This window comes from Pyrus communis, chromosome 5 (assembly GCF_041283825.1).
Source record: "Pyrus communis isolate YQ-2024b chromosome 5, ASM4128382v1, whole genome shotgun sequence".
NCBI classification, from domain to species: Eukaryota; Viridiplantae; Streptophyta; class Magnoliopsida; order Rosales; family Rosaceae; genus Pyrus; species Pyrus communis.
Genome location: NC_142569.1, coordinates 27,781,568 through 27,792,524, shown reverse-complemented (window position 1 = coordinate 27,792,524; position 10,957 = coordinate 27,781,568).

Sequence of the window (10,957 nt, the reverse complement as noted above, 5' to 3'; positions counted from 1 at the left end):
GTCCTCATATTGTATACTTTATAAGTACGACTTATGTTGGAGTACCCCAACAAGATTTCCTCATCACTCTTAATATCAAAATTTGCAAGATGTTCTCGATCAAGTACAATGTAGCAAACATTCCCAAAGACTTTGAAACACTTTTACCATTGGCTTTTTACCCCTCCAGAGTTCATAAGGTGTCACATTAGTGTCAACTTTGATAAACATTTGATTTGAAATGTAGCAAGCGGTGTTCATGGCCTCGGCCCAAAAGTGTTTTACCAAGTTTTTTCTGTTAAGTAACACCCTAGTAATCTCTATCAAAACACAAATTTTCCTTTCCACTACACCATTTTGTTAAGGGGTGATTGTAGCAGAAAATTCATGCTTGATGCCGTTTGTTGAACAAAAATCATCAAAGTGAGCATTCTCAAATTCGGTTCCATGATCAGTTCTGATTCTAACTAGAGCAGATGGCTAGACATAGATTCATTCAACATTACTTTATACACAGTGAGGAACTATTGAAAAGTATCAAATTTTTCCCTTAAAAAACATACCCAAGTGAGTCTAGAGTAGTCATACACAATCACCAAAATGTACTCTTTACCACTGAGAGATAAGGTATGAATTGGTCCAACAAGATCCATATGAATCAATTGAAGAGGCTTAGTTGTTCCAATGTCAGTCACTTTCTTGTGACCCACTCTAGATTACTTTGCAAATTAACATAATCTGCAAACATAGGAGTCTGAATAAGAAATAGATGGCAGCCCCCTCACAATCTCATGTTTAGACAACTTCTTGAGGTCTTTGAAGTTCACATGCCCAAGTCTATTATGCCACAATACACTGTTTCATCAATAACTTTGTGGCACTTGGAGTATTCAACAACTTTAACGACATCAAGAATGTAGCAATTGTCTCCAGATCTTGGGTATACAAGCAATTTCTTGACATCACCTCTTCCTTTAATTTGGGACTTGTCCCAACTACCAAACACAACACCACCACCAATAAAAGGAGAAAGATATGAGAAAGCCTCCTTGTCTCTAGACATGTGACGAGAGCACCCACTATCAAGATACCAAACATTTAGTTTGCTAACATATAGAGCATTTAGAACAACAAGGCACCTATTTAAGACCTTCTGAACCTACCTTGAACTTTGCTTAATATTTCCAAATGAAGAAGAATGAATGAGCTGAACAATTCTTTTGACTTCGATGACTAGACGATCCACCTGAACCTTTAGCACACTGGTCTTGCCAAAGTACATTTTTCTACATTTTAGACGAATGTGCCCCACTTCACCATAGTGACTACATATAAGAACAGATCTTGTCTTTGGACATGGTTTGACTTTATGAGATACATGCCTAGATTCTCTCACAAATTTTGTTTTGTGGGGATAGAACTTAAGCCACTTCCCACATACCCAAGACCACTTTTGTCACTGTGTAGTTTTCTCAATACTCAGCGTCTTGTCAAATTTTTTAGCCCCAATAGTAAGGCAAATAAATTTATCATTTGCCCTGTTCAGCTCAAGTAGCTGTTTCTAGTTAACCTCATGGTATATCACATTATTTGCCTTCAACACATGAATTTGATTCATCAAGTTTTCTTGAGAATCTAGCAAGTTTTGAACCTAAACTTCAAGAATAGCAATAACATTATCTTTTTCAACTTTGTTATTGCATTAGAAACCTTCTCATTCAGTTCCTCAACATGGGCCTCAAGATAATCAATCTTTTCATCCAGTTTAGTTCTGACTAGACGAATAGACTTGTTTTCTTTCTGTAACTCAGCAACTTTCTTAGTTAGCTCAACCTTCTCCACTTTTGTTGTACAAATCTCCTCAGAGAGAGTATCATACTTAATGCACAATTCATCATAAGTCATCTTCTCATTGCCATTCAGTACAGAATCATCATCACTTAAAGACATTTCCTCAATTGGAGCAACAAAAGCACTTTTTCATCTTCTGACGACTCATCAGAATGCATAAAACATTGATCATTGTTATCATTTCAAGTAACCATTATTGCCTTTTCATACTTTTGACCAAGAAGTTTGGTGTTAGCACAATCAGCAGCATGATGCCCATTTCCTCCACAAGCAAAGCAGGGACCAGATATCTTTGACCACACTTTGTCACTTCTTCTACCAGGCCCTTTGTGTTTCATTCGAGTAGCTAGTTTCTCCCGATTGGTTAACGATTCACCAAGCCACTTAGAATCCTTCCCATTATTTTTTGAGAATTCTTCTAAAATGCTTGACAAGCAGTGCAAGATCATCAATAGAGGATTGTCCACACAATGCACTTACAACTTCACTATTTTCAACACTTTGGAGGGCCAATTTTCCAACCAATTTTTCAAGCTTGATTTCATTTAAGTCCTGAAACTCTTGAATGACAACCTTTTTTGCATGAAATCTCTTGGGTAAGAATCTCAAAATCTTTTGAACAACAGTTGTTTCATCAATAAACTTTCCTGATTTCATTTGTCAATATTTCAACTTTCTTATAAAAAAACTGAGAATGCCTCAGACTCGAGCATTCTCAAATCCTCAAATTTTGAAAGGGGCATTTGGAGCTTTAGATCTCTCACTTGTTTATCACCCTCATGAAGAATTCAGAGTTTGTCCCAAGCTTGCTTGGCAGTTGTGCAATATCGAACGTGAGCAAACTGGTTAGACAAAATGGTAAAAACAATAGCATTCTTTGCTTTCCTATTAGTCATGGCCGAAGCAATTTCTCCTTGAGTCCATTCACCTTTTGGCTTAATCACAAACTCTCCATTGACTAGCCTCGATGGAACCTTCCACTCAAGGGAGAGATAATCAACAACTATAAGATCTTGAGCCTTAAGAAAGATTTGAAACTTCTCGTTCCAAGCAGCATAATTTGTACCATTAAAGAATGGAGGTGTATTACACGAGCCATCGACACGATCATGGTCCATGGTGAGATTCCACCCAATACCAGCAAATCCCAGAGATCACTCTATGTATATCTAAAGCAAGGCTCTGATCCCAATTGAAATTGGTACCACGCAGAATATCTAGTATATAAAAATTATAATATGTTAGACTGACTAGCCAAGCCCACTAGTCAACTATGATAGATATTTTAGTTAATAAATCAAGAATTCAATCACTAATTTCAATTCCCAAAAACTATCCTATTCAGCAAGGTCGCAGTTCATTGCAAATTAATAATGGGTCAAGTGAGCGTGACTATGAACACATACCATTTAAATGTTCAAGAGATATATGTTCCATTTATGTGTACGTGAGATGTGTGACACAAATAAATAACTTTGAATACAAGATGTTTTTGGCCAGAAAAACCCACCTCTAGGTTAAAAATTCATACAAAGACCACACAAACTCAATTCCTAGATCCCTATCTACAGACAGCTTTACCTTTGTGTAACCTTGTCTTACACGAGATGAACTCCTTCAGTTTTCACGAAGTGGTAGCTTATCCTAAGCTTTTCACCTTGTGGCACTGAGATTAACTCAAATCAATGATAGGATATGCATATAAAATCTGGATTCAAATGACCAGTCAGATTCTCTAGTCAAACAATTGAATGAAGAATCTAACTTGAATCCAAAAGCTTGGTCTAAAAACGAATTTAAAGCTTAAAACCAGACCAAAAATTTAATGCAAAACCTTAAAACAATGCAACCCTAATATTCAATAATTGCGTGTTTAATGCATGAATTTGATTTTGCAACTAGGGTTTCATAGATAAGGAGAAGCAAGAAGGTAGAAGGTAGAAACATAAATGCTTTTTCTCTCTCTAACTTTTCTCTAGACAGATTTTGAACCTGGAAACTCAAAAAAACAAAGAATCTTAGCTGGGGATATTAACCCCAAAAGCTTCAGTTTGTTTTTCACCAACCAATGACACTTGTCGTACTACAAACTGATCAAGAAAGATTAAGGGCTGAGATCTGACTATCAGCAGAAATTGTCAGGAAGCCCATGTGAACAGCTCTTAATTTATGTGTCCAGCTAGCTGGAAATCAACGAGTAGTTCTGACTAGACAACATTAAATAGAATGTGGTACACAAATACGATATTTGACAAGGAAAGTCAAACACTTAAGACTAGACTTTACACACTGTCTTCCATGTGTTAGTTGGCTCTCTGCAGTTTCTCACTCTTACTCGTCCAGATACTTCCTTTGTTGTTAACATAGTTGCTCAATATATGAGTTCTCCTCATACTACTCACTTGATTGCGAGTAGCCGGATTCTTCGCTATGTTAAAGGTACCTTAGACTTTGGCATTCATTTGCGTCCTCAGAATTCTTCTGCTTCTTTATCTACTTATTCGAAAATTGATTAAGCGAGCTGTTTGGATACTAGAGACTCTGCTACTGGCTATCTTATTATTTGGGTTCTAATCTCATCCTGGTGCTCCAAAAAGTAGCCCACTGTGTCCCACTCTAGTGCTAAGTCCGAGTATCACTCTATTGCTTATGCATATGCTGAAACCACTTGGGTTTGCTTTCTTCTTAGTGAGCTTGGGGTTCACTTGACTACACCTATTTTACTGCATTGTGACAATTTGAGTGCCACCTATCTTGCTGCTAATCATGTTCATCATGCTCGCACGTGTCACATCGAAATTGATTATCACTTTGTCCGTGAAAAGGTTACTTTTGGTAGTCATCATGTTTGTTATATTCCCTTTACCAATCAACCAACTGATTTACTTACCAAAGCTTTTCATCAGTCTCACCATGGCCTTCTTTGTTCCAAACTTGTCAAATCAAGCTTGTCTACTTTGCAGGGGCATGTTGGATTATAATTAATTAAATCGGAATCCTCTCTGTAGTTATAACATGTACTATAGGAATGTAATTTCCAATTATAATTAGTGTAGTATTCCTATCTCAATAGGTATCAATATAAACCTATATATATTGTAGCATTTTCCACTCATCAATACAAGAAGTCATAATTCTACAAAAAAAAACCACATAATAAGGAGCACAAAAAGGAAAAAAAAAAAAAAAAAACAACAACAACAACAACAAGGAAACTTAGATATTGTTTTCCTAAAGCTTAATTAGGAGCTAAGTTAAAAAAACACCTAACGGGTGTTTTATCCATGCATAACCGTGTCTAACTTTAACCAGTTTACTAAAACTGGCTGATTTTCAGCCATCTTCGAAAGGAAACATCATCTCATCTGGCTGGCTGGCTCTGCAGTATCTCCATATTTTCTCGTCAAAATTCAAGTCATATGGTAATTAAGTGTTCTGGGTTTCAATTTCGTGCATCGATATGAATGAACATGCAACAAATTAAAAGCAGTTCCCTTCTGATCTCCTTTAAAAGGAAGTACTTATCCAACATTTACGTCTCAGCTGTTCCAACTCACGAAATTTTCAAATAATATTGCCACAATATATTTACAACAAGCCCTCGCACATTACCCATGTTTAAGAAGTGAATTGGATTGGTAATTGCAATTTTAGATCCTCATCTGCACTCAATGGGTTTTCTACTATATGTGGACTGAATATTTGCATGACTGTTAGCTGGATCAGAGTTGGAGAAGTTGATGTTTTATCATAAACTAATTGGTAATATGAAGAGTAACATAAGTTTATGCAAGATTCTTTCTTCCATTAACGTATGGCTCATTCTTAACATAAGTATTTCTATTTTTACTCAGAAGCATTTTCAATAAAAGAGCTTCTATTATTAGCGGATCGAAATTTTTAATAAAAATGCAAATGCTTCATAGGAAAGAACATGAAGTGCTTAAGAACTTAAATACTTCTCCATATTAAAGCACTTCAAATGCTTTTTTCTTTTTTAAACCTAGAAGCACTTTTAACTATTTTTACCAAACATGGTCTGCGTTTTAAGTAATCTAAAATCGCTTCTAGTTATTTTGAAAATATTTCCAAATATGTAAATTGATGATTTTCCAACAATCAGCACATCACAATACACATCCTAAATATATTGAAGAAATTCAAACCTAAAACCATTTTGAACAAGAAGAAAAATACTATCAGACTAAAAACTTAGTTTTGATTTTAATAAAATATTCTTCAAACTACGATATAATCCTAAAAACTCCAACTAAGTTGCGCTATTTTTTCTTCACAACTGGAAGATTTTACTCTTTGCCATACATATATACATATATATAAATATGTGTGTGTGTATCTGTATATATAGGTGGTGAGTTACATTGGAAAGTCACGCCCGACCTCGATCAACCCAGTCAAGACAAATTCGTTCAAAAAGGGAATTAATTAAATTAATTTCTTACAATAGATTATAGAACACGAAATGGGGTTTACTGGTCATGACGTATATAATAATATATGGTAGATGAAAACTTGGAATATTTGGTTTTGAAATAGAGAACTGACAAAGAGATGTTATCCTCTCTCAAATAATATATTTCTTATTATTAATGAGCAACTTTTAATCATGACATTGTGGTACCTTGGTACCAGTGGGGTATCCGTTAAAGATTTTAGCGGTCAAGTTAGTAAGCAATATTGGAACTTAAACAGTGGACAAGAGAATAAGCAAACAATACATTACGTGAGATAATTCCATTACCAAAGTTATTCCCTAGATAAGGTTGTTTATATTAGTTGGGAGGTAGCTTTTTAGAATATGAAATCCGTATTAAACCGGGATAATCAAAGGGAATATCAAGGATTAGATAGTGTTTCCTCTTAGGTGTGTGATTACTTGCGTCTCTAGATTGTAGGAGTTTCCACGAATGTAGGAAACTCGTCTGATCCAACTTGGATTAGGTTTCCGTGTTTTGTGGAACAAGAATGATTAATCTCAGCAAAGTCAATGGACTTCGCCTACCTTCTGGAGTCCAGCAAGATGTGATGACATTGTTGGCCCGTTTAAGCAGTTTAATCCAATCAAAACTATTCAGTCAATGACCGAACTTTTAAGGTATACGAATTCCAATCTACCTGACTCTAACCTTAAAAAATCATGATCCCACATCAAATAATTGCTTTGAGGCATCAACCGCATCACCGCGAACAACTGTATAGTTTTTAGCGTTTACATTCTTGGGATGAAGAGCGAAGGCCTTAGAGACCTTGATTTCATTGACGATGTTGAATAGCATGCTTGAGATTGGCCAAGATACAACACGAGAGAAGTCTTTGAAGAGGTTAACTGCTCGAATTTTGACGGACTCGAGGTTCAGTTGTTGCTGCACGACGTCGTTTCAGTCTAAATGGGTATGGCTTGCGGTTGTTGCTGGGCCAGAGGAGGTTGATTCTGGAGAATACCTTCCATGGCTATTTTTATTTTTCCCTTTAGAACTAGATGACGATAATAGAGATGAGGGAAATTCGGATATATTTTTCTTTGATTAAATGAAACACACATGCTTAATGATTGGTTGAGACAACTAATAGGAGTGAAGGACATATTTGCCCTTAAATCATAAGGGAGATTTAACGGAAGAATGAAGAAAATTAAAAATTTGATCGGTATTGTTAACGGACTTGATCATAAGGTGATGATTAACAATTTTTTCATCACAAAGATCAAATAAAGACTAGCGTCTAATTATAGGGATTACGAAAAATAAATGTATGAAAACCTTGAGTACTTGTGAGTTATTATTATTTTTTTAGATCAAAGTACTTGTGAATATATCCCACCAAAAGAATCGAAGTAGTTGATCCGGTTGTCTTGCAACATGGAAAACAGACCTACCCCAATGTGCAATGTACAGAATACCATGTGCATCTATCGGTACATAAATATCTTCATGCATATATATATATATATATATATATATATGAAAGTTTACAAGTGATTTTTTGTTTATTTTATATTATGATTAGTGTGTGTGGCATACCGTATTATACACCAAATATAATTATTTAATACGAATTAGATGTTTGGTGCTGTTACGTATTAAATAGCCACCGATTAATTTATCAGAGCCCGTCCATTTTATACGGCTCATGCTGTATAACTTTATTTTTTTTTGGTAAACCACGCTGTATAACTTATCCGCTCAAAAACCTCTGTATTATTTAGTCGGGTTCTCAAAAATGCTAAAATAGAATTTCATCGTTCTTTCCCTTTGTCCCGCGATCTGCTTGTGCGGCCATCTTCTTCTCCAACTAAAAGTATTCTTTCTTCTTCAAATTCTAATAAAACCCTTGTTCTAACCTTGCACCTGTATGCTAGTATTTCTCTCGTATTACTTCAACAACATCTTTTACAAATCATACCCTGCATTTGCACAAGTGTTCAGTATTTATACCGACTGCAAGCTAAGGCAGTTACAAGATATTTCCCAAATCTTATCTCTAACCACCCAATTATTATTGGCACTAACAATCAACAATTACTAACAGATAGGATACTTAGCACTAACATCCAACAATACTAACAGCATAACAGCATCCTATCATTACCCCACCCTAAAAATGAACCTTGTCCTCAAGGTTGGAATGCAGGAAACCTGTTTACAAATTCTGCATAGTTTTCCCATGTCGCCTCCTCCTTAGGATGATGCTTCCATTGCACCAAAACCTCTGTCGTGGATGAACTGCCATGACCTGTTAACCTCCTCCGTAATATTGCCAATGGATAATCCTCCAAGAGTCTGTCCTCTGTAGCTACAGGTAATGGGATTGCAGGAATGATAGCAGAACCCAATTGTTTCTTCAAGCAAGAAACATGGAAAACTGGGTGAAGTTTTGATGTGGCAGGTAAGTCAATTTTATAAGCCACTTGACCAATCTTCTGCAGCACCTTAAAGGGACCATAAAACCGTGGTTGAAGCTTATGAAAGGGATGTTTAGCGAGAGATTGGTGTTGATATGGTACCAATCGTAGAAAAACCATATCGCCAACCTCGAAAGATCGTTCACTGCGATGTTTATCAGCATGCTGTTTCATCCGTACCTGAGCCGAGACAAGATTAGTCTTGAGTTGAGACAAAATTCGTCCCCGTTCTTGCAAGCTTCTGTCAACCAAATCAACTTTAGTTGTTCCCGATTCGTAAGTAGGCACAGCAGGAGGTGGTTGACCATATACAACCTCATAAGGTGTCAGCTTTGATGAAGTATGAAAAGTAGTATTGTAGTGCCATTCTGCCCAAGGAAGCCACTGAAGCCACTTTTTTGGTTGATGACTGCAAAAACATCTCAAGTATGTTTCCAAACCCCGATTGGTAACCTCTGTTTGACCGTCGGTTTGGGGATGGTAACCAGAACTGAGACACAATTTGGAACCTTGCAGTGCAAAAAATTCCTTCCAAAAAGAGCTCAAGAAAACAGGGTCTCGGTCACTTACTATTGTGGACGGCATACCATGAAGTTTGAAGATATTATCAACAAACATCTGTGCAACTGAATGTGCAGTATATGGATGAGACAACGGCAGGAAATGAGCATATTTAGAAAGGTGATCGACGACCACAAAAATAATGGTTTTTCCCTTGCAAGGGGGAAGACCCACGATGAAGTCCATTGCTATATCCGTCCACACAGTAGAGGGAATGGGAAGTGGATTAAGTAAGCCAGGGGAAGCAAGAGTCTCAGTCTTGTTTTGCTGACAGACCTGACAAGCTGCCACCCACTGCATCACATCCAATTTCATACCTTGCCAATAGAAGGACCTGGAGATTCGCTTATAAGTCTTAAGGAAGCCAGAATGTCCGGCCATTGGAGTGCAATGATGCTCATAGAAAATTTTTGCCCGCCAAGAACTCGATGGACTCAATACAACCCTGCCTTTATACTTCAGAAATCCATTATCAAAATGGTACTTAGTTGCGGAAGTGGAAGCACCATCAGAAGTCAAGGATAAGTCTTTAATCTTGGCAAGAATCCAAGGGTCTTGTTCTCCATGCCGCCTTATATCATCCAACCAACCCATGTACGAATACGAAATGGCAGACAACTCAACATCAGAAGTCATTCGAGAAAGGGCATCAGCAGCAATATTATCACATCCTCGTTTGTATTGTATCTCGTAATCGAACCCAAGAAGTTTAGAAATCCACTTTTGTTGAAAAGGGGTGTGAGCTCTATTTTGTAAAAAGAACTTCAAACTGTGATGATCAGTTTTAATAATAAAGTGTCTGCCTTGAATGTATGACTGCCACTTCTTGATTGCATGCACAATTGCCAACATTTCTCGTTCATAAGTGGACATTGCTTGAGCTCTGGGACCTAATGCTTTGCTTGTAAAAGCAATTGGTTTACCACCCTGATGTAAAATAGCACCGATTCCAGTATTGGAAGCATCAGTTTCTATTGTAAATTCTTTGGAGAAATCTGGTAAAGCAAGAACTTGGGGAGACACCATAATATCCTTGAGAGCTTTGAAAGCCATAGTAGCCTCATCAGTCCACTAGAAGGCATCCTTTTTTGTAAGAACTGTCAGGGGTCCACAAATCTGCCCATAGTTCGGAATAAACTTGCGATAATATCCCGTAAGGCCAAGAAATCCCCGTAAAGCCTTAACAGAGAGAGGAAGAGGCCAATCCTATATAGATTTCAGTTTAGAGGGGTCTGCAGCCACCCCTTGCCTGGACACCACATGGCCTAAGTATTCAATTTGGGACTTACCAAAATCACACTTGGTTTTCTTGACAAATAACTGATGGTCTTGGAGGACATTGAAGACCAGAGACAAATGGTGAAGATGGGATTCCCAAGAGGCACTGTACACTAAAATATCGTCGAAGAAAACCAAAACAAACTTCCTCAAATAGGGTCTGAAAATCTCATTCATCAAACTTTAGAAAGTAGCTGGGGCATTTGTAAGCCCAAATGGCATTACTAAAAATTCATAATGACCATCATGGGTGCGAAATGCTGTCTTCTCAATGTCACTAGGATGTACTCTGATCTGATGATAACCAGCTCGCAAATCCAACTTCGAAAAAAATTGAGCACCAAATAACTCATCCAACAATTCATC